We start from the raw sequence: 25,118 nt of genomic DNA, 5'->3' as shown, positions 1-25,118 counted from the left end.
CCTCAGAGAAAAACTAGAAAGTAGCTTTCTCAGAAACTCCTTTGTGACTTATGAATTCATCTCACTGAGGTACAGATTTGTCTTCAAGAAGCAGTTTGGTAACTCTGTTGTCGTAGAATCTGCAAAGTGATATTTGGGAGCTTATTAAGGGCTATGGTGAAAAAGGAAATATCCTCAGATTAAAGTTGGAAAGAAGCGTTCAGAGAAACTGCATTATGATGTGTGAATGCAACACACAGTGTTACACATTCCTCTTCAGAGATCAGTTTGCTAACACAGTTTTCTTGAAATCTGCAATTGGATACTTCTGAGTGCAATGAGGCTTACGGTGACAAAGGAAATATCCTCAGACAAAAACTACAAAGAAGCTTTCTTAGAAACTTCTTTGAGATGTGCCAATTCATTTCACAGAGCTACACTTACGTTTCATGGAGCAGTGGATTAACACTGTCTTTGAGGAACTTGAGAAGTGCCACCTTGGATCGTATTGAGGCCTACGCTGTTACAGGAAATATCCCCATTTAAAAACGTGAAAGAAGCTTTGTGACAAACTTCTTTGTGATATGTGAATTCATCTTACAGAGTAACAACTTAACCTTCATGAAGCAGTTTGCTAACAGTGTTTTCGTGGAATCTACAAAGTGATATTTCGGAGCCCATTGGGGCCCACGGTGAAAAAGGAAATATCCTCAGATAATAACTAGAAAGAAGTTTTCTGAGAGATTGCTTTCTGATGTGTGACTTCATCACACAGAATTCCACCCTTCCCTTCTTGGAACAGTTTGCTAACACTGTTGTCGTGGATTCTACAAAGTGATATTTGGGAGCTCATTGAGGGCTATGGTGAAAAAGGAAAAATCCTCAGATAAAAACTGGAAAGAAGCCTTCTGAGAAACTGCATTGGGATGTGTGAATGCAACTCACAGAGTTGCACGTTTCTCTTCAGTGATCAGTTTGCTAACACAGTTTTCTTGAAATCTGCTATGGGATACTTCTTAGCGCACGGAAGCTTACGGTGACAAAGGAAATATCCTCAGATGAAAACTAGAAAGAAACTTTCTTAGAAACTTCTTGGTGATGTGTGAATTCACCTCACAGAGTTACACTTATATTTCATGGAGCAGTCCATTAACACTGTCTTTGAGGAACATGTGAAGGGCTACATTGGATCACATTGAGGCCTACACTGATAAAGAAAATATCATCAGTTAAAAACGTTAAAGAAACTTTCTGAGAAACTTCTTTGTGATCCGTGAATTCATCTCACAGAGCTACACGTTATTCCTCAGGAAGCGGTTTGCTAACACTCTTTTCATGGAATCTGCAAAGTGAGGTTTGGGAGCCCATTGGGGCCCATGGTGAAAAAGGAAATGTTCTCATATAATAACTAGAGAGAAGCTTTCTGACAGATTGCTTTCTGATGTATGACTTCATCACACAGAGTTCCACCCTTCCCTTCTTGGAACAGTTTGCTAACACTGGTGTTGCGCATTCTGCAAAGTGATATGTGGGAGCTCTCTGTGGGCTATGGGTAGAAAGGAAATATCCTCAGATAAAAATTTGAAAGAAGCCTTCTGAGAAACTGCATTGCGATGTGTGAATGCAACTCGCAGATTTACATATTTCTCTTCAGTGATCAGTTTGCTAACACAGTTTCCTTGAAATCTGCAATGGGATACTTTTTAGCGCAATGAAGCTTAAGGTGACAAAGGAAATATCCTCAGATGAAAACAGGAAAGAAGCTTTCATAGAAACTTATTGGTGACTTGTGAATTCATCTCATAGAGTTACACTTATGTTTCATAGAGCAGTCCATTGACACTTTCTTTGAGGAACCTGAGAAGGGTAGTTTGGATCGCATTAAGGCCTATGCTGGTGAAAGGAAATATCATCAATTAAAAACGTGAAAGAAGCTTTCTGAGAAAATTCTTTGTGATCTGTGAATTTATCTCACAGGGTTATAACTTAGTCCTCAGAAAGCGGTTTGCTAAGACTCTTTTAGTGGAATCTGCAAAGTGATATTTGGGAGCCCTTTGGGGCCCATGGTGAAAAAGGAAATATCCTCAGATAATTACTAGAGAGAAGGTTTCTGAGAGATTGCTTTCTGATGTGTGACTTCATCACACAGAGTTCCACCCTTCACTTCTTGGAACAGTTTGCTAACACTGGTGTCCTGGATTCTGTCAAGTGATATTTGGGAGCTCATTGAGGGCTATGGTGAAAAAGGAAATATCCTCAGATAAAAACTGGAAAAAAGCCTTCTGAGAAACTGCATTGTGATGTGTGAATGCAACTCACAGAGTTACACGTTTCTCTTCAATGATCAGTTTGCTAACACAGTTTTGTGTGAGCAAGGAAACATCTTCCGATTTCTGTGAGCAAGGTGAGCAAGGAAATATCTTCCGATGAAACCTGCAGAGTAACTTTCTGGGCAACTGCTTTGCGATATGTGTATTCATCTCATAGATTTAAACCATTCTTTCAATTGAGCAGATTGAAATCACTGTTTTTGTGGAATCTGAGGAAGGACATTTGGGAACGATCCTTAGAACATGGAGAAAGAAATATCCTCAGGTAAACTCCAGAAGGGAGCTTTCTGTAAAACTACTCTGTGTCATCTTAATTCCTCTCACTTAGTTACGCCTCTCCTTACGTTGAGTAGCTTTATAACCCTGTGTATGTTTAGCGTGTGATGGGACATTCGGGAGCATTTTAAGGCTTACGGTGAAAAAGGAAATATGTTCAGACCGAAACTGGAGGGAAGCTTTCCGAGGAACTGCTTTGTGACGTGTGCATTCCACTCACAGTGTTATTCCTCTCTTCTCATACAGCATCCAGGAAACCCTTTTGGAGAAACAGGTACCAAGTGATATTCAGGAGCATGTTGATGCCGATGATGAAAAGGGAAATAGCCTCAGACAAAACATGGAAAGAAGCTTTCTAGGAAACTACTCGGTGATATGTGTAATCATCTCACAGAGATAAAGGTTTTCTTACATTACACAGCTTGAAAACTGTCATGGACGGATCCAAGAAGGGACTTTCGGGAGCACACTCAGGACTATGGTGAAAAAGAAAATATCTTCAGATAAAAACTGGAAAGAAGCTTTCTGTGCATCTGCTTTTTTCTGTGTTTATTCTTCCCACATAGATGATGCTTTCTTTACATTACAGAGCTTGGAAACTCCCTCGTGGATGGATCCACGAAGGGATATTTGGGATCTCATTCGGTCCTATGGTCAAATAGGAAATAGAGTCAGATAAAAACTGGAGAGAAGCTTTCTGAGAAACTGCTTGGTGATGTGTGCATTCCACTCATGATTTTTAACGTTTTTCTCATAAAGCACAGTTTGAACACTGTTCCTGTAAAACCAAAAGATTGATATTCGGAGCACATTGAAGACTATGGCAAAAAGTGAAATGTCTTCCAATAAAATACAGAAAGGAGCACGTGAAGAAACTGCTCTCTGACATGCCCATTTTTTTCACAGGATTATAGCTTACTCTACATTTCCCAGTTTGAAAGTCGGCCTCTGAGGTTCTGCGAAGGGATAATAAGGGGCAACCGGAGGCCTGCGTCAAGCAAGGAAATGTCTCCCATCGAAAATTGGGAGATGTTTGTATTCATCTCAAAGAGTTAAATCATTCTTTGGATTGAGCAGTTTGAAATCACTGTTTCTGTGGAATCTGAGTAAGGACATTTGGAGATGGTTTTAGAATATCCTGAAAAGGAAATAACTTCAGACAGAAACCAGAAGGAAGTATTCTGTGAATCTGCTCTGTGTCACGTGAATTCGCTCTCACAGTTAAGCTTCTCTTTTCATTGAGCAGTATCATAACACTGTTTTTGTTTAGACTGCAAAGGGATATTCAGGAGCGATTTGAGTGTTACGGTGAGAAAGCAATCGACTTCAGATAGAAATTGGAGAGAAGCATTCTGAGGAGCTGCTTTGTGACGTGTGCATTCCACTCACAGAAATATACCTTTCTTCTCCTAGAGTATTCCGGAATCCCTTTTGTGAAAAAGCTACCAAGAGACATTCTGGAGTATAGGGATGGCTATAGTGAAAAAGGAAATATCCTCAGACAAAACTGGAAAGAAGATTCTGTGAAACTGCTTTGTGTTAGATATATCTATTCATGTCGCATAGTTAAAACTTTTCTTATATTACACGGTTTGGAAACTCCGTCATGCACGAATCTGCGAAGGAACTTTCGGGAGCACATTCAGGCCAATGGTGAAAGAGAAGATATCATCAGATAAAAACTGGAAAGAAGCCTTCTGAGAAACCACTTTGTGATGTATGCATTCCACTCAGGGAATTATACCTCTTTTCTCACAAGGCAGCGTTCGAACACTGTTCCTGTGAAACCGAAAAAGTGATATTTTGTAGCTCACTGAAGACTATGGCGAATAGTGAAATATACTGACATAAAATCGAGAAAGAAGCGTTCCGAGAATCTGCTCTCTGATATGTGCATTCACTTCACAGAATTTATGCTTACTCTATGTTGCCCAATTTCGAAATTCTGTCTTTGAAGAATCTGTGAAGGTACATTAAGTGACACCCGGAGGCTTGTGGTGAGCAACGAAATATCTTCCGATGAAACCTGCAGAGTAACCTTCTCAGCAACTGCTTTGCGATGTGTGTATTCATCTCGTAGATTTAAACCGTTCTTTGGATTGAGCAGATTGAAATCACTGTTTTTGTGGAATCTGAGGAAGGACATTTGAGAACGGTCCTTAGAACATGGAGAAAGAAATATCCTCAGGTAAAATCCGGAAGGAAGCTTTCTGTGAAACTACTCTGTGTCATCTTAATTCCTCTCACTTAGTTAAGCCTCTCCTTACGTTGAGTAGTTTTCTAACCCTGTGTATGTTTAGAGTGTGATGGGACATTCGGGAGCACTTTGAGGCTTACGATGAAAAAGGAAATATGTTCAGACCGAAACTGGAGAGAAGCTTTATGAGGAACTCCTTCGTGACGTGTGCATTCCACTCACAAAAGTATACCTTTCTTCCCCTAGAGGATTCAGGAATCCCTTTTGGAGAAAAAGCTACCAAGAGACATTCGGGAGTACAGGGTCGGCTATGGTGAAAAAGGAAATATCCTCAGACAAAACCGGAGAGAAGATTTATGTGAAACTGCTTTGTGTTACATATATATATATTCATATCGCATAGTGCATAACTTTCTTATATTACGCAGTTTGGAAACTCCTTCATGCACGAATCCGTGAAGGGACATTTGGGAGAACTGTCAGGCCTACGGTGAAAGAGGAGATATCTTCAGATAAAAATTGGTTGGAAGCTTTCTGAGAAACTACTTGTGATGTATGCATTCCGCTCAGGAAGTTATACCTCTTTTCTCACAAGGCAGTGTTTAAACACTGTTCCTGTGTAACCGAAAATGTGATATTTCAGAGCTCATTGAGGACTATGGTAAATATTGAAATATACTGCAATAAAATCGAGAAAGAAGAATTCCAAGAATCTGCTCTCTGACATGTGCATTCACTTCACAGAATTTTTGCTTACTCTATGTTGCGCAGTTTTGAAATTCTGTCTTTGAAATCGGTAGAGATAAATTTAGTGACGCCCGGAGGCTTGTGGTGAGCAGGGAAACATCTTCCAATGAAACCTACAGAGTAACTTTCTGAGCAACTGCTTTGCGATGTGTGTATTCGTCACATAGATTTAAACTGTTCTTTTTATTGAGCAGATTGAAATCACTGTTTTTGTGGAATCTGAGGAAGGACATTTGGGAATGATCCTTAGAACATGGAGAAAGGTAAAATCCAGAAGGAAGCTTTCTGTGAAACTACTCTGTGTCGTCTTAATTCCTCTCGCTTAGTTAAGCCTCTCCTTACTTTGAATAGTTTTATAACCCTGTGTATGTTTAGCGTGTGATGGGTCATTTGGGAACACTTTGAGGCTTATGGTGAAAAAGGAAATATGTTCAGATCAAAACTGGAGAGAAACTTTCCGAGGGACTGCTTCTTTGACGTGTGGATTCCACTCACAATGTTATACCTCTCTTCTCATACAGCATCAGGAAAACCTTTTTAGAGAAACAGGTTCAAAGTGATATTCAGGAGCATGTTGAGGCCGATGATGAAAAGGGAAATAGCCTCAGACAAAACCTGGAAAGAAGCTTTCTAGGAAACTACTATGTGATATGCGTAATCATCCCACAGAGATAAATGTTTCCTTACATTACACAGCTTGAGACCAGTCATGGACGGATGCATGAAGGGACTTTCGGGAGCACACTCAGGACTATGGTGAAAAAGGAAATATCTTCAGATAAAAACTGGAAAGAAGCTTTCTGTGAATCTGCATTTTTCTATGTTTATTTTTCTCACATAGATGAAGCTTTCTTTACATTACAGAGCTTGGAAACTCCCTCGTGGATGGATCCAAGAAGGGATATTTGGGATCACATTCGGTCCTATGGTCAAATAGGAAACAGAGTCAGATAAAAACTGGAGAGAAGCTTTCTGAGAAACTGCTTGGTGATGTGTGCATTCCACTAGGGGAGTTTTAATGTTCCTCTCATAAGTCACAGTTTGAACTCTCTTCCTGAAAACCAAAAAAGTGATATTCGGAGCACATTGAAGACTATGGCAAAATGTGAAATGTCATCCAAAAAAAACCAGAAAGAAGCACTTGAGGAAACATGCCCATTCTTTTCACAGGGCTAAAGCTTACTCTACATTTCCCAGTTTGAAAGTCGGCCTCTGAGGCTTCTGCCAAAGGATACCAAGTGGCAACCGGAGGCCTGTGTCAAGCAAGGAAATGTCTCCCTTCAAAAATTGGAGAAAAGCTTTCTGCGCAACCCTTTTGTGATGTTTGTGTTCATCTGGACGAGTTAAATCATTCTTTTGATTGAGCAGTTTGAAATCACTGTTTCTGTGGAATCTGAGAAAGGACATTGGGAACGATCCTTAGAACATGGAGAAAGAAATATCCGCAGGTAAAATCCAGAAGGAAGGTTTTTGTGAAACTACTGTGTGTCATCTTAATTCCTCTCGCTTAGTTAAGCCTCTCCTTACGTTGAGTAGTTTTATAACCCTGTGTATGTTTAGCGTGTGATGGGACATTCGGAGCACTTTGATAACCTCAGAGAGAAGCCAGAAGGAAATATTTTGTGAACCTGCTCTGTGTCACGTGAATTCCGCTCACACAGTTAAGCTTCTCTGTTCACTGAGCAGTATCATAACACTGTTTGTGTTTAGACTGTGAATGGATTTTCAGGAGCGATTTGAGGGTTATGGTGAGAAAGGAAACGTCTTCAGATAGAAACTGGAGAGAAGCTTTCTTAGGAGCTCCTTTGTGACCTGCACATTCCATTCACAGAAATATACCTTTCTTCTCCAAGAGGATTCCTGAATCCCTTTTGGAGAAAAAGCTACCAAGAGACGTTAGGGAGTATAGGGACGGCTATGGTGAAAAAGGAAATATCCTCAGAAAAAACTGGAAAGAAGATTTCTGTGAAACTGCTTCGTGTTAGATATATTTATTCATCTCACATAGTTAAAACCTTTCTTATATTACGCAGTCTGGGAACTCCGTCATGCATGGATCTGCGAAAGGATATTTGGGAGCACGTTCCAGCCTTCGGTGAAAGATGAGATATCCTCAGATAAAAATTGGAAAGAAGCTTTCTGAGAAACTACTTTGTGATGTATGCATTCCTCTCAGGGAGTTATACCTCTTTTCTCACAAGTCAGGGTTTGAACACTGTTCATGTGAAACCGAAAAAGTGATATTTCGGAGTGCACTGAGAGCTATGGCAAATAGTGGAGTATACTGAAATAGTATCGAGAAAGAAGCATTCCACGAGTCTGCTCTCTGATGTGTGCATTCCCTTCGCAGAATTTATGCTTACTCTATGTTGCCTATTTTCGAAATTCTGTCCTTGAAGAATCTGTGAAGGGATACTTAGTGATGCCCATAGGCTTTTTTTGAGCAAGTAAACATCTTGCGAGGAAACCTGCAGAGTAATTTTCTGAGCAACTGCTTTGCGATGTGTTTTCTTCTTATAGATTTAATCCATTCTTTGGATTAAGCAGATTGAAATCACTGTTTTTGTGGAATCTGAGGAAGGACACTTGGGAATGATCCTTCAAACATGGAGAAATAAATATCCTCAGGTAAAATCCAGAAGGAAGCTTTTTGTGAAACTACACTGTGTCGTCTTAATTCCTCTTGCTTAGTTCAGCCTCTCCTTACGTTGAGTAGTTTTATAAAGCTTTGTATGTTTAACGTGTGATGGGACATTCGGGAGCACATTGAGAATTACAGTGAAAAAGGAAATATGTTCACACCGAAACTGGAGAGAAGCTTTCCGAGGAACTGCTTTGTGATGTGTGTGTTCCACTCACAGAAATATACCTTTCTTCTCCTACAGGATTCCGGAATACCTTTTGGAGAAAAAGCTACCAAGAGACATTCAGGAGTATAGGGAGAGCTATGGTGAAAAAGGAAATATCCTCAGACAAACTGGAAAGAAGATTTCTGTGAAACTGCTTTGTGTTAGGTATATCTATTCATCTCGCATAGTTCAAACCTTTCTTATATTACGCAGTTTGGGAACTCCGTCATGCACGAATCTGCAAAGGGATATTTGGGAGCACATTCAGGCCTATGGTGAAAGAGGAGATAGTTTCAGATAAAAACTGGATAGAAGTTTTCTGAGAAACTACTTGTGATCTATGCATTCCGCTCAGGGAGTTATACCTCTTTTCTTACAAGGCAGTGTTTAAACACTGTTCCTGTGTAACCGAAAAAGTGATATTTCGCAGCATATGAGGACTATGGCAAATAGTGAAATATACAGAAATAAAATCGAGAAAGAAGCGTTCCAAGAATCTGTTCTCTGATATGTGCATTCACTTCACAGAATTTATGGTAACTCTATGTTGCCCATTTTCAAAATTCTATCTTTGAAAAATCTGTGAAGGGATATTTAGTGACGCCCAGAGACTCGTGGTGAGCAAGGAAACATCTTCTGATGAAACCTGCAGAGCAACTTTCTGAGCAACTGCTTTGTGATGTGTGTATTAATCTCATAGATTTAAACCGTTCTTTGGATTTAGCAGATTTAAATCACTGTTTTTGTGTAATCTGAGGAAGGACATTTGGGAATGATCTTTAGAACATGGAGAAAGAAATACCCTCAGGTAAAATCCAGAAGGAAGCTTTCTGTGAAACTCCTCTGTGTCATCTTAATTCCTCTTGCTTAGTTAAGCCTCTCCTTACATTGAGTAGTTTTATAACCCTGTGTATGTTTAGCGTGTGATGGGACATTCGGGAGCTCTTTGAGGCTTGTGGTGAAAAAGGAAATATGTTCAGACCAAACCTGGAGAGAAGCTTTCCGAGAAACTGTTTTGTGACGTATGCATTCCACTCACAGTGTTATACCTCTCTTCTCATACAGCGTCGGGGAAACTTTTTTGGAGAAACAGGTACCAAGTGATATTCGGGAGCATGTTGATGTCGATGATGAAAAGGGAAATGGCCTCAGCCAAAACCTGGAAAGAATATTTGTAGGAAACTACTCTGTGATATGTGTAATCATCTCACATAGATAAAAGTTTAATTACATTACACAGCATGAAAACTGTCATGGACAGATCCACGAAGACACTTTCGGTAGCACACTCAGGACTATGGTGAAATAGAAAATATCTTCTGATAAAAACTGGAAAGAAGCTTTCTGTGAATCTGCTTTTTTCTATGTTTATTCTTCTCAGATACATGAAGCTTTCTTTATATTTCGCAGCTTGGAAACTCCCTCGTGGATGGATCCATGAAGGGATATTTGGAATCACATTCGGGCCTATGGTCAAAGAGGAAATAGAGTCAGACAAAAACTGGAGAGAAGATTTCTGCGAAACTACTTGGTGATGTGTGCATTCAACTCAGGGAGTTATAATGTTCTTCTCATAAGGCACAGTTTGAACAATCTTCCTGTAAAACCAAAAGAATGATATTCGGGGCACATTGAAGAATATGGCAAAAAGTGAAATGTCGTCCAATAAAAAAGAGAAAGAAGCACTCGAAGAAACTGCTCTCTGACATGCCCATTCTTTTCACAGGGTTAGAGCTTACCCTACCTTTACCAGTTTGAAAGTCGGCCTCTGAGGGTTCTGCGAAGGGATAGTAAGTGGCAACCCGAGGCCTGTGTCAAGCAAGGAAATGTCTCCCATCAAAAAATGGAGAGAAGTTTTCTGCGCAACAATTTTGAGATGTTTGTGTTCATCTCAAAGAGTTAAATCATTCTGTGGATTGAGTAGTTTGAAATCACTGTTTCTGTGGAATCTGAGAAACGACATTTGGAGACGCTCTTTAGAATATCCTGAAAAAGACATAACCTCAGAGAGAAAGCAGAGGGAAGCTTTCCGTGAACCTGCTCTGTGTCACGTGAATCCACTCACACAGTTAAGCTTCTCTTTTCATTGAGCAGTATCCTAAAACTGTTTTTGTTTAGACTGCGAAGGGATATTCATGAGTGATTTGAGGGTTACGGTGAGAAAGGAAAAGTCTTCCGATAGAAACTGTAGAGAAGCCTTCTGAGGTGCTACTTTGTGACGTGTGCATTCCACTCACAGAAATATACCTTTCTTCTCCTAGAGGATTCCGGAATCCCTTTTGGAGAAAAAGCTACCAAGAGACATTCGGCAGTATAGGGACGGCTATGGTGAAAAAGGAAATATCCTCAGACAAAACTGGAAAGAAGATTTCTGTGAACCTGCTTCATGTTAGATATATCTATTCATCTCGCATAGTTCAAACATTTCTTATATGACGCAGTTTGAAAACTCCGTCATGCACGAATCCGTGAAGGGACATTTGGGAGCACTTGCAGGCCTACGGTGAAACAGGAGATAACTGCAGATAAAAACTCAATAGAAGATTTCTGAGAAACTACTTGTGATCTATGTGTTCCGCTCAGGGAGTTATACCTCTTTTCTCACAAGGCAGTGTTTAAACACTGTTCCTGTGTAATTGAAAAAGTGATATTTTGGAGCACACTGAGGACAATGGCAAATAGTGAAATATACAGAAATAAAATCGAGAAAGAAGCGTTCCAAGAATCTGCTCTCTGATATGAGCACTCATTTCACAGAATTTATGCTTACTCTATGTTGCCCAGTATCGAAATTCTGTCTTTGAAGTATCTGTGAAGGGATATTTAGTGACGCCTGGAGGCTTGTGGTGAGCAAGGAAACATCTTCCGATTAAACCTGCAGAGTCACTTTCTGAGCAACTGCTTTGTGATGTGTGTATTCGTCTCATAGATTTAATCCATTCGTTGGATTGAGCAGATTGAAATCACTGTTTTTGCGGAATCTGAAGAAGGACATTTGGGAACGATCCTTAGAACACGGAGAAAGAAATATCCTGAGGTAAAGTCTAGAAGGAAGCTTTTGTTGAAACTACTCTGTGTCGTGTTATTTCCTCTCGCTTAGTTAAGCCTCTCCTTACGTTGAGTAGTTTTATAACCCTGTGTATGTTTAGCGTGTGATGGGATATTCGGGAGCACTTTGAGTTTTACAGTGAAAAAGGAAATATGTTCAGAATGAAACTGGAGAGAAGCTTTCCGAGGAACTGCTTTGTGACGTGTGCATTCCACTCATCGTGTTATACCTCTCTTCTCATACAGCGTCTGGGAATCCCTTTTGGAGAAACAGGTACCAAGTGATTTTCGGGAGCATGTTGATGCCGATGATGAAAAGGGAAATAGCCTCAGACAAAACCTGGAAAGAATCTTTCAAGGAAACTACTCTGTGATATGTGTAATCATCTCACATAGATAAAGGTTTCCTTACATTACACAGCTTGAAAAATGTCATAAACTGATCCATGAAGGGACGTTCTGGAGCACACTCAAGACTATGGTGAAAAAGGAAACATCTTCAGTATAAAGCTGGAAAGAAGCTTTCTTTGAATCTGCTTTTGTGTATGTTTATTCTTCTCACATAGATGAAGCTTCCTTTACATTATGCAGCTTGGAAACTCCCTCGTGGATGGATCCACGAAGGCATATTTGGGATCACATTCGGGCCTGTGGTCAAATAGGAAATATAGTCAGATAAGAACTGGAGAGAAGCTTTCTGAGAAACTCCTTGGTGATGTGAGTATTCTACTCAGGGAGTTTTAATATTCTTCTCAAAAGGCGCAGTTTGAACTCTGTTCCTGTAAAACCAAAAGAGTGATATTCAGAGCACATTGAAGACTATGGCAAAAAGTGAAATGTCGTCCAATAAAAAACAGAAAGAAGCACTAGAATAAACTGCTATCTGACATGAACATTATTTTCACAGGGTTAAAGCTAACTCTACATTTCCCAGTTTGAAAGTCGGCCTCTGAGGGTTCTGTGAAGGTATAGTAAGTGGCAACTGGAGGCCTGTGACGAGCAAGGAAGTGTCTCCCATCGAAAATTGGAGAGAAGATTTCTGCGCAACTCTTTTGTGATGTTTTTGTTCATCTCAATGAGGTAAATCATTCTTTCGATTGAGTAATTTGAATTCCCTGTTTCTGTGGAGTCAGAGAAAGGACATTTGGAGACGCCTTGTAGAATATCCTGAAGAAGACATAACCTCAGAGAAAACCAGAAGGAAGCTTTCTGTGAATCTGTTTTGTGTCACGTGAATTCCGCTCACACAGTTAAGCTTTTCTTTTCATTGAGCAGTATCATAACATTGTTTTTTTTTTAGACTGTGAAGGGACATTCAGGAGGGATTTGAGGGTTATGGTGAGAAAGGAAACGCCTTCAGATAGAAGCTGGAGAGAAGCTTTCTGAGGAGCTGCTTTGTGACGTGTGCATTCGACTCACAGAAATACACCTTTCTTTTCCTAGAGGAATCCGGAATCCCATTTGGAGAATGAAATACCAAGAGACTTTCGGGAGTATGGGGTCGGCTATGGTGAAAAAGGAATTATCCTCAGACAAAGCTGGAAAGAAAATTTCTGTGAAAGTGCTTCGTGTTAGATATATCTATTCATCCAGCATAGTTCAAACGTTTCTTATATTACGCAGTTTGGAAGCTCCGTCATGCACGAATCCGTGAAGGGACATTCGGGAGCACCTTTAGGCCTATGGTGAAAGAGGAGATATCTTCAGATAAAAACTGGATAGAAGCTTTCTGAGAAACTACGTGTGATGTATGCATTCCCCTCAGCGAGTTATAGTTCTTTTCTCACAAGGCAGTGTTTAAACACTGTTACTGTGTAACCAAAAAAGTGATATTTCGGAGTGTACTGAGGACTATAGCAAATAGTGAAATATACTGAAATAAAATCGAGAAAGAAGCATTCCAAGAATCTGCTCTCTGATATGTGCATTCACTTCACAGAATTAATGCTTACTGTATGTTCCCCATTTTGGAAATTCTGTCTTTGAAGAATCTCTGAAGAGATATTTAGTGACGCCCGTAGGCTTGTGGTGAGCAAGGAAACAACTTCTGATGAAACCTGCAGAGTAACTTTCTGAGCAACTGCTTTGTGATGTGTGTATTTGTCTCATAGATATAAACCGTTCTTTGGATTGAGCAGTTTGAAATCACTGTATTTGTGGAATCTGAGGAAGGACATTTGGGAACGATCCTTAGAACATGGAGAAAGAAATATCCTGAGGTAAAATCCAGAAGGAAGCTTTCTGTGAAACTACTCTGTGTTACCTTAATTCCTCTCGGTTAGTTAAGCCTCTCCTTATGTTGAATAGTTTTATAACCCTGTGTATGTTTGGATGTGATGGGACATTCGGGAGCACTTTGAGGCTTACGGTGAAAAAGGAAATATGATCAGACCCACACTGCAGAGAAGCTTTATGAGGAACTGCTTTGTGACCTGTGCATTCCACTCACAGTGTTATGCCTCTCTTCTCATACAGCGTCAGGGAAACCCTTTTGAGAAAACAGGTACCAAGTGATATTCGGGAGCATGTTGATGCCGATGATGAAAAGGGAAATAGCCTCAGACAAAACCTGGAAAGAAGCTTTCTAGGAAACTACTCTGTGATATGTGTAACCATCTCACATAGATAAAGGTTTCCTTACATTACACAGCTTGAAAACCGTCATGGACAGATCCACGAAGGGACTTTCGGGAGCACACTCAGGACTATGGTGAAAAAGGAAATATCTTCAGATAAAAACTGGAAAGAAGCTTTCTGTGAATCTGCTTTTCGCTATGTTTATTCATCTCACATAGATTAAGCTTTCTTACAATTTGCAACTTGGAAACTCCCTCGTGGATGGATCAGCGAAGGGATATTTGGGATCACATTTGGGCCTATGGTCAAATAGGAAATATAGTCAGATAAAAACTGGAGAGAAGCTTTCTGAGAAACTGCTTGGTGATGTGAGCATTACACTCAGGGAGTTTTAACGTTCTTCTCATAAGGCACAGTTTGAACACTGTTCCTGTAAAACCAAGATACTGATATTTGGATCACATTGAAGACTATGGCAAAAAGTGAAATCTCGTCCAGTAAAAAACAGAAAGAAGCACTCAAAGAAACTGGTCTCTGACATGTCCATTCTTTTCAAAGGGTTAAAACTTACTCTACATTTCCCACTTTGAAAGTCGGTCACTGAGGGTTCTGCGAAGCGATAATAAGTGGCGACTGGAAGCCTGTGTGAGGCAAGGAAATGCCTTCCATCAAAAATCGGAGAGAATTCTTTGGATTGAGCAGTTTGAAATCACTGTTTCTGTGGAATCTGAGAAAGGATATTTGGAAACACTCTTTAGAATATCCTGAAAAAGAAATAACCACAGAGAGAAACCAGAAGGAAGCTTTCTGTGAACCTGCTCTGTGTCAGGTGAATTCCACTCAGGCATTTAAGCTTCTCTTTTCATTGAGCTGTATCATAACACTGTCTTTGTTTAGTCTGCGAAGATATATTCTAGAGGGCTTTGAAGCTTATGGTGAGAAAGGGAACGTCTTCAGATAGAAACTGGAGATAAGCTTTCTGAGTAGCTGCCTTGTGACATATGCGCTCCACTCACAGAAATATACCTTTCTTCTCCTAGAGGATTCTGGAAACCCTTTTGGAGAAAAAGTTACCAAGAGATATTCGGGAGTATAGCGATGACTACGCTCAAAAAGGAAATATCCTCAGACAAAAACTGGAAAGCAGATTTCTGTGAAACTGCTTTGTGTTAGACATATATATTCGTCTCACAAAGGTAAAACTTTAATTATATTATGCAGTTTGGAAACTCTGTCCTGCACAGATCTGTGAAGGGACATTCGGTATTGAGGACCGCAGTGGTGGTGGTGGAGAATGAACAGACACAAGAGACAAAGACAAACAGAGAACATGGCGGCCGAGCCTAGAGCCTCTGCCTCACTTTATTTATACTCCATACATCCCACGTCAGCAAAAATAACACAATGCAAAACAAACTTTCTGCACCCGCATGTAACCTTCTGCTTAGTTCCTTGTCTCTAAGCTCTTTCTTATTTGTCTGCCTTCTTGGCGCCTACTAGAGTTCATTAAAAGTTCAACTAGAGACACTGTCCTTGACTACTGGAGTTCATTAAAAGTGCAACTAGCTAGAGATTCTGTCTTTGAGCCTTATCTATTCTTAGCATATTGTTTTCAATGGCCCCTGCAATTCGGGACCACATTAAGGCCTACGGTGAAAGAGGAGATATCTTCAGATAAAAACGGGATAGAAGCTTTCTGAGAAACTACATTGTGATGCATGCATTCCACTCAGTGAGTTATATCTCTTTTCTCACAAGGCAGTGTTTGAACACTGTTCCTGTGAAATTGAAAAAGTGATATTTCGGAACGCCTTGAAAACTATGGCAAGTAGTGAAATATCCTGAAATAAAATCGAGGAAAAAGCGTTCCAAGAATCTGCTCTCTGATATGTGCAGTCACTTCACAGAGTTAATGCTTACGCTATGTTGCCCAATTTCGAAACTCTGTCTTTGAAGTATCTGTGAAGGGATATTTAGTGACGCCCGGAGGCTTGTGGTGAGCGAGGAAACGTCTTCCGATGAAACCTGCAGTGAAACGTTCTGAGCGACTGCTTTGCGATGTGTGTATTCATCTCAGAGAGATCAATCATTCTTTGGATTGAGCAGCTTGAAATCACTGTTTTTGTGGTATCTGAAGAAGGACGTTTGGGAACGATCCGTGGAATATGGAGAAAGAAATATCCTCAGGTAAAATCCAGAAGGAAGCTTTCTGTGAAACTGCTCTGTGTCGTATTAATTCCTCTCACTCAGATAAGCCTCTCTTCTCATTGAGCAGTTTCTTAGCCCTGTGTATATTTAGCGTGTGATGGGATATTCAGGAGCACTTTGAGGCTAACGGTGAAAAAGGAAATATATTCAGACCGAAACTGAAGAGAAGCTTTCCAAGGAACTGCTTTGTGACCTTTGCATTCCAGTCACAGTGCTATACTTCTCTTCTCATACAGCATCGGGGAATTGATTTTGGAGAAACAGGTACCAAGTGATATTCAGGAGCATGTTGATGCCGATGGTGAAAAGGGAAAGAGCCTCAGACAAAAACTGTAAAGAAGCTTTCTAGGAAACTACTCTGTGATATTTGTAATCATCTCACATAGATAAAGCTTTCTTTACATTACGCAGCTTGGAAACTGTCATGGATAGATCCACGAAGGGACTTTCGGGAGCACATTCTGGACTGTGCTGAAAAAGGAAATATCTTCAGATTAAAACTGGAAAGAAGCTTTCTGTGAATCTGATTTTTGCTATGTTTATTCATCTCACATAGATGAAGCTTTCTTTACATTACCCAGCTTGGAAACTCCCTCGTGGATGTATCCGAGAAGGGATATTTTGGATCACATTCAGGCCTATGGTGAAATAGGAAATAGAGTCAGATAAAACTGGAGAGAAGCTTTCTGAGAACCTCCTTGGTGATATGTGCATTCGACTCAGGGAGTTATAACTTTCTTCTCATAAGGCACAGTTTGAACACTGTTCCTGTAAAACCAAAAGAGTAATATTCGGAGCTCATTGAAGACTATGGCAGAAAGTGAAATGTTGTCCAATAAAAACCAGAAAGAAGCATTCGAAGAAACTGCTCTCTGACATGTCCATTCTTTTCAGAGGTTTTAAGCTTACTTTACATTTCCCAGCTTGAAAGTCGGTCTTTGAGGGTTCTGCGAAGGGATAGTAAGTGGTGCCCGGAGGCCTGTGTGAGGCAAGGAAATGTCTACCGTTGAAAATCGGAGAGACACTTTCGGTGCAACTCTTTTGTGATGTTTGCATTCATCTCATAGAGTTAAATCATTCTTTGCATTGAGCGGTTTGAAATCACTGTTCAAGTGCAATTTGAGAAAGGACATTTGGAAACGCTCTTTAGAATATTCTGAAAAAGAAATAACCTCAGAGAGAAACCAGAAGGAAGATTTCTGTGAAACTGCTCTGTGTCACGTGAATTCCGCTCACACAGTTAAGCTTCTCTTTTCATTGAGCTGTATCATAACACTGTTTTTGTTTAATCTACGAAGGGATACTCTGGAGGGCTTTGAGGCTTATGGTGAGAAAGGAAACGTCTTCACATAGAAACTGGAGAGAAGCTTTCTGAGGAGTTACTTTGTGACGTGTACATTCCACTCACAGAAATTACCTTTCTTTTCCTAGAGGATTAGGGAATCCCCTTTGGAGAAAAAGCTACCAAGAGATATTCGGGACTCTAGTGAAGACTATGGTGAAAAAGGATATATCCTCAGACAAAAACTGAAAAGATTTCTGTGAAGATGCTTTGTGTTTGAAATATTTCTTCGTCTCACATAGTTAAAATTTTAATTATATTATGCAGCTTGTAAACTCCGTCATGCACAGATCTGTGAAGGGACATTCAGGAGCACATTTAGGCCTGCGGTGAAAGAGGAGTTATCTTCACATAAAAACTGGATAGAAGCTTTATGAGAAACTACTTTGTGATGTATGCATTCCACTCAGAGAGTTTAAACTCCTTTCTCACAAGGCAGTGTTTGAACACTGTTCCTGTGAAACTGAAAAAGTGATATTTCGGGATGCTTTGAGGACTGTGGCGAATACTGAAATATACTGTAATAAAGTCGAAGAAGAACCGTTCCAGGAATCTACTCTCTGATATGTGCATTCACTTCAGAGTTAATGCTTACTTTATGTGGCCCAATTTCGAAACTCTGTCTTTGAAGCATTTGTGAATGGATATTTAGTGATGCCCGGAGGCGAGGAAACGTCTTTTGATAAAACCTGCAGAGAAACGTTCTGAGCAACTGCTTTGCAATGTGTGCATTCGTCTCATAGAGGTAAACCATTTTTTGGATTGAGCAGCTTGAAATCACTGTTTTTTTTTTTGGAATCTGAGGAAGTATATTTGGGAACGGTCCTTAGAATATGGAGAAAAAATATCCTCAGGTAAAATCCAGAAGGAAGCTTTCTTTGAAACTGCTCTGTGTTGTCTTAATTCCTCTCACTCAATTACGCCTCTCTTTTCATTGAGCAGTTTCCTAACCCTGTGTATGTTTAGCGTGTGATGGGATACTCAGGAGCACTATGAGGCTAATGGTGAAAAAGGATATGTTCAGACCGAAACTGGAGAGAAGCTTTCCTAGAAACTCCTTTGTGACATGTGCATTCCAGTCACAGTTTTATACCTCTTTTCTCATGCAGCGTCAGGGAAACCCTTTTGAAGAAACAGGTACCAGGTGATATTCAGAAGCATGTTGATGCTGACGGTGAAAAGGGAAATAGCCTCAGACAAAACCTGGAAAGAAGCTATCTAGGAAACCACTCAGTAATATGTGTAATCATCTCACATAGATAAAGCTTTCTTTACATTATGCAGCTTGGAAACTGTCATGCACAGATCCACGAAAGAACTTTCAGGAGCACCTTCAGGACTAGGGTGAAAAAGGAAATATCTTCAGATAAAAACTGGAAAGAAGCATTCTGTCAAACTGCTTTTTGCTGTGTTTATTCATGTCACATAGATGAAGTTTACTTTATATTATGCAGCTTGGAAATTCCCTCGTGGTTGCATTTGTGAAGTGATATTTGGGATCACATTTGGGCCTATGGTGAAATAGGAAATATCATCATATAAAAGCTTGAAAGTAGCTTTCTGAGAAACTGCTTGGTGATGTGTGCATTCCACTCAGGGAGTTATAAATTTCTTCTCATAAGGCATTGTTTGAACACTGTTTTTGTAAAACCAAAAGAGTGACGTTCAGAGCACATTGAAGACTATTGCAAAAAGTGAAATCTCGTCCCAAAAAAACAGAAAGAAGCACTGGAAGAAACTGCTCTCTGTCATGTCCACTCTTTTGAGAGTGTTAAAGCTTACTCTACATTTCCCAATTAGAAAGTCCGTCTTTGAGGTTTCTGTGAAGGGATAGTAAGTGGCAACCAGGGGCCTGTGTTAAGCAAGGAAATGTCTTCCATTGAAAATTGGAGAGAAGCTTTATGCGCAACACTTTTGTGATGTTTGTATTCATCTCATAGAGTTAAATCATTCCTTGGACTGAGCAGTTTGAAATCACTGTTTCTGTAGACTCTGAGAAAGGACATTTAAAAATGCTCTTTAGCATATCCTGAAAAAGAAATAACCTCAGAAAGAAACCAGAAGGAAGCTTTCCGTGAAACTGCTCTGTGTCAGGTGAATTCTGCTCACAATTAAGTTTCTCTTTTCATTGAGCTGTAGCATAACACTGTTTTTGTTTAGTCTGTGAAGGGATACTCTGGAGGGCTTTGAGGCTTATGGTGAGAAAGGAAACCTCTTCAGATAGAAACTGGAGAGAAGCTTTCTGCGGAGCTGCTTTGTGACGTGTGCATTCCACTCACAGAAATACACCTTTCTTCTCCTAGAGGATTCCACAATCCATTTTGGAGAAAAAGCTACCAAGAGATATTCGGGAGTATAGAGACGACTATGGAGAAACAGGAAATATCCTGAGAATAAAACTGGAAAGAAGATTTCTGTGAAACTGTTTTGTGTTAGATATATTTCTTCAAATCGCATAGTTAAAACTTTAATTATATTACACAGTTTGGAAACTGTCATGGACAGATCCACGAAGGGACCTTCGGGAACAAATTCTGGACTAGGGTGTAAAAGGAAATATCTTCAGATAAAAACTGGAAAGAAGGTTTCTGTGAATCTGATTTTTGCTATGTTTATTCATCTCAAATAGATGAAGCTTTCTTTACATTACGCAGCTTGGAAGCTCCTTCGTGGATGGATCAGCCAAGGGATATACGGAATCACATTTGGTCCTATGGTAAATTAGGAAATATAGTCAGATAAAAATTGGAGAGAAGTTTTCTGAGAAACTGCTTGGTGATGTGTGCATTCCATTCAGGGATTTAGAACTTTCTTCTCATAAGGCACAGTTTGAACACTGTTCCTGTACAACCAAAAGAGTGATATTCGGAGCACATTGAAGACTATGGCAAAAAGTGAAATGTCGTCCAATAAAAAACAGAAAGAAGTACTCGAAGAAACTGCTCTCTGACATGTCCTTTCTTTGAAAGGGTTAAAGCTTACTCTACATTTCCCAGTTTGAAAGTCGTTCGTTGAGGGTTCTGCGAAGGGATAGTAAGTAGTGACCGGAGGCCTGTCTGAGGCAAGGAAATGTCTTCCTTCGAAAATCATAGAGAAGCTTTCTGCGCAACTTTTTTGTGATGTTTGTATTCATCTCATATAGTTAAATCATTCTTTGGATGGAGCAGTTTGAAATCACTGTTTCTGTGGAATCTGAGAATGGACATTTGGAAACGCACTTTACAATATGAGCTGTATCATAACACTGCTTATGCATAGTCTGCAAAGGGTTACTCGGCAGAGCTTTCAGGCTTATGCTAAGAAAGGAAACATCTTCATATAGAAACTGGAGAGAAGCTTTCTGAGGAGCTGCTTTGTGACGTGTGCATTCCACTCACAGAAATATACCTTTCTTCTGGTGTTTTAAACATGATGTCCTTGCCCATGCCTATGTCCTGAATGGTACTACCTAGGTTTTCTTCTAGGGTTTTTATGGTATTAGGTCAACATTTAAGTGTCTAATCCATCTTGAATTAATTTTTGTATAAGGAGTAAGGAAATGATCCAGTTTCAGCTTTCTACTTATGGCTAGCCAATTTTCCCAGCACCATTTATTAAATAGGGAATCCTTTCCCCATTTCTTGTTTCTCTCAGGTTTGTCAAAGATCAGATGGTTGTAGATGTGTGGTATTATTTCTGAGGACTCCATTCTGTTCCATTGGTCTATACCTCTGTTTTGGTACCAGTACAGTGCTGTTTTGGTTACTGTATCCTTGTAGTATAGTTTGAAGTCAGGTAGCGTGATGCCTCTGGCTTTCTTCTAAATCATGCTGCTATAAAGACACATGCACATGTATGTTTATTGCGGCACTATTCACAATAGAAAAGACTTGGAATCAACCCAAATGTCCATCAGTGACAGACTGGATTAGGTAAATGTGGCACATATACACCATGGAATACTATGCAGCCATAAAAAGGATGAGTTTGCATCCCTTGTAGGGACATGGAGACAGCTGGAAACCATCATTCTTGGCAAATGATCACAAGAACAGAAAACCAAACACCGCATGTTCTCACTCATAGGTGGGAACTGAACAATGAGATCACTTGAACTCGGGAAGGGGAACATCACAGATTGGGGCCTATCATGGGGAGGGGGTTGGGGGGAGGGATTGCATTGGAAGTTATACCTGATATAAATGACAAATTGATGGATGCTGACGAGTTGATGGGTGCAGCACTACAACGTGGCACATGTATACATATGGAATAAACCTGCACATTGTGCTCATGTACCCTAGAACTTAAAGTATAATAATAAAAAAAGAAGAAAAAAAGAAATATACCTTTCTTCTTCTAAAGGATTCCGGAATCCCTTTTGGAGAAAAAGCTACCAAGAGATATTCGGGAGTATAGTGATGACTATGGTGAAAAAGAAAATATCCTCAGACAAAAACTGAAAAGAAGATTTCTGTGAAACTGCTTTATGTTAGATATATTTATTCATCTCACATAGTTAAAACTTTAATTATATTATGCAGTTTGGAAACTCTGTCATACAGATCCGCCAAGGGACTTTCGGGAGCACATTCAGGCCGACGGAGAAAGAGGAGATATCTTCTGATAAAAACTGGATAGAAGCTTTCTGAGAAACTACTTTGTGATGTATGCATTCCGCTCAGGGATTTACACATTTTTTCGCACAAGGCAGTGTTTGCACACTTTTCCTGTGAAACCGAAAAAGTGATATTTCAGAACGCATTGAGGACTATGGCGAATAGTGAAATACACTGAAAGAAAATCGAGGAAGAAGCGTTCCAAGAATATGCTCTCTGATATGTGCATTCACTTCACACCTGTTAATGCTTACTCTATGCTGCCCAGTTTGGAAATTCTGTCTTTGAAGAATCTGTGTAGGGATATTTAGTGATGCCCTGAGGCTTGTGGTGAGTGAGGAATCGTCTTCCAATGAAACTTGCAGAGAAACGTTTTGAGCAACTGCTTTGCGACTAGTGTATTCGTCTCCTAGAGTTAACCCATTCTTTGTATTGAGCAGCTTGAAATCACTGTTTTTGTGGAATCTGAGGAAGGACATTTGGAAACAATCCTAGGAATATGGAGAAAGAAATATCCTCAGGTAAAATCCAGAAGAAAGCTTTCTGTGAAACTGCTCTGTGTCATCTTAATTCCTCTCACTCAGATAAGCCTCTCTTTTCATAGAGCAGTTTTCTAACCCTGTGTAGGTTTAGCATGCGATGGGATATTCGGGAGTACTTTGATGCTAACGGTGAAAAAGGAAATATGATCAGACCGAAACTGGGGAGAAGCTTTTCGAGGAACTGCTTTGTGATGTGTGCATTCCAGGCACAGTGTTATACCTCTCTTCTCATACAGCGTCGGAAAACCCTTTTGGAGAAACAGGTACCAAGTGATATTCAGGAGCATGTTGATGCCTATGGCGAAAAGGGAAATATCCTCAGGCAAAAACTGGAAAGAAGCTTTCTAGGAAACTACTCCATGATATGTGTAATCATCTCACATAGATAAAGCTTACTTTACATTACGCAGCTTGGAAATTGTCATGGACGGATCCATGAAGGGACCTTCGGGAGCACATTCTGGACTATGGTGAGAAAGGAAATATCTTCAGATAAAAACTGGAAAAAAGCTTTTTGTGAATCTGCTTTTTGGTATGTTTATTCATCTCACATAGATGAAGCTCTCTTTACATTATGCAGCTTGGAAACCCCTTGAAGATGGATCCATGAAGGGATACTTGGGATCATATTTGGACCTATGGTGAAATAGCAAATATAGTCAGATAAAAACGGGAGAGAAGCTTTCTGAGAAACTGCTTGGTGACGTGTCCTTTCCACTCAGGGAGTGGTAACTTTCTTCTTATAAGACACAGTTTGAACACTGTTCCTGTGAAACCAAAAAAGTGATATTCGGAGCACATTGAAGACTATGGCAAAAAGTGAAATGTCGTCCAGTAAAAAACAGGAAAGGACATTTGGAAATGCTCCTTAGAATATCCTGAAAAAGAAATAACCTCAGAGAGAAACCAGAAGGAAACTTTCTGTGAAACTGCTCTGTGTCACGTGAATTCCGCTCACACAGTTAAGCTTCTCTTTTCATTGAGCTGTATCATAACACTGTTTTTGTTTAGTCTGTGAAGGGATATTCTGGAGGGCTTTGAGGCTTATGGTGAGAAAGGAACAGTCTTCAGACAGAAACAGGAGAGAAGCTTTCTGAGGAGCTGCTTTGTGAAGTGTGCATTCCACTCACAGAAATACACCTTTCTTCTCCTAGAGGATTCCGGAACCCTTTTGGAGAAAAAGCTACCAAGAGATATTCGGGAGTATAGCGACGACTATGGTGAAAAAGGAAATATCCTAAGACAAAAACAAAGAAGATTTCTGTAAAACTGCTTTGTGCTACATATATTTATTCGTCTCGCATAGTTGAAACTTTGATTATATTACGCAGTTTGGAAACTCCGTCATGCACAGATCCACGTAGGAACATTCAGGAGCACATTCAGGCCTATGGTGAAAGAGGAGATCTCTTCAGATGAAAACTGGATAGAAGCTTTCTGAGAAACTACTTTGTGATGTATGCATTCCACTCAAAGAGTTATTCCTCTTTTCTCACAAGGCAGTGTTTGAACACTTTTCCTGTGATACCGAAAAAGTGACATTTCAGAAAGCATTGCGGACTATGATGAATAGTGAAATATACTGAAATAAAATTTAGGAAAAATCGTTCAAAGAATCTGCTCTCTAATATGTGCATTCATTTCAAAGAGTTAATGCTTACTCTATGTTGCCCAGTTTCGAAACTCTTTCTTTGAAGAATCTGTTCAGGAATCAGCTCTGTGATTTGTGCATTCACTTAACAGGGTTATTGCTTACTCTATGTTGCCCAGTTTCGAAACTCTGTCTTTGAAGAATCTATGAAGGAATATTTAGTGACGCCTGAAGGCTTTTGGTGAGTGAGCAAACGTCTTCTGATGAAACCTGCAGAGAAACGTTCTGAGCAACTGCTTTGCGATGTGTGTATTTGTCTCATAGCGTTAAAACATTCTTTGGATTGAGCAGCTTGAAATCACTGTTTTTGTGGAATCTGAGGAAGGATATTTGGGGACGATTTGTAGAATATGGAGAAAGAAATATCCTCAGGTAAAATCCAGAAGGAAGCTTTCTGTGAAACTGCTGTTTGTCGTCTTAATTCCTCTTGCTTAGTTATGCCTCTCTTTTCATTGAGCAGTTTTCTAACCCTGTGCATGTTTAGCATGTGATGGGACATTCGGGAGCCCTTTGAGACTAATGGTGAAAAAGGAAATATGTTCAGACGGAAACTTGTGAGAAGCTTTTCAAGGATCTGCTTTGCGACGTGTGCATTCCACTCACAGTGTTATACCTCCTTTCTCATACAACGTCAGGGAAACCCTTTTGGAGAAACAGGTACCAAGTGATATTCGGGAGCATGTTGATGCCAATGGTGAAAAGGGAAATAGTCTCAGAGAAAAACTGGAAAGAATCTTTCTAGGAAACTATTCTGTGATATGTGTAATCATCTCA

Source organism: Rhinopithecus roxellana, chromosome 17, assembly GCF_007565055.1.
Source record: "Rhinopithecus roxellana isolate Shanxi Qingling chromosome 17, ASM756505v1, whole genome shotgun sequence".
Classification (NCBI taxonomy): domain Eukaryota; kingdom Metazoa; phylum Chordata; class Mammalia; order Primates; family Cercopithecidae; genus Rhinopithecus; species Rhinopithecus roxellana.
Note: the sequence above shows the minus strand (reverse complement) of the source record.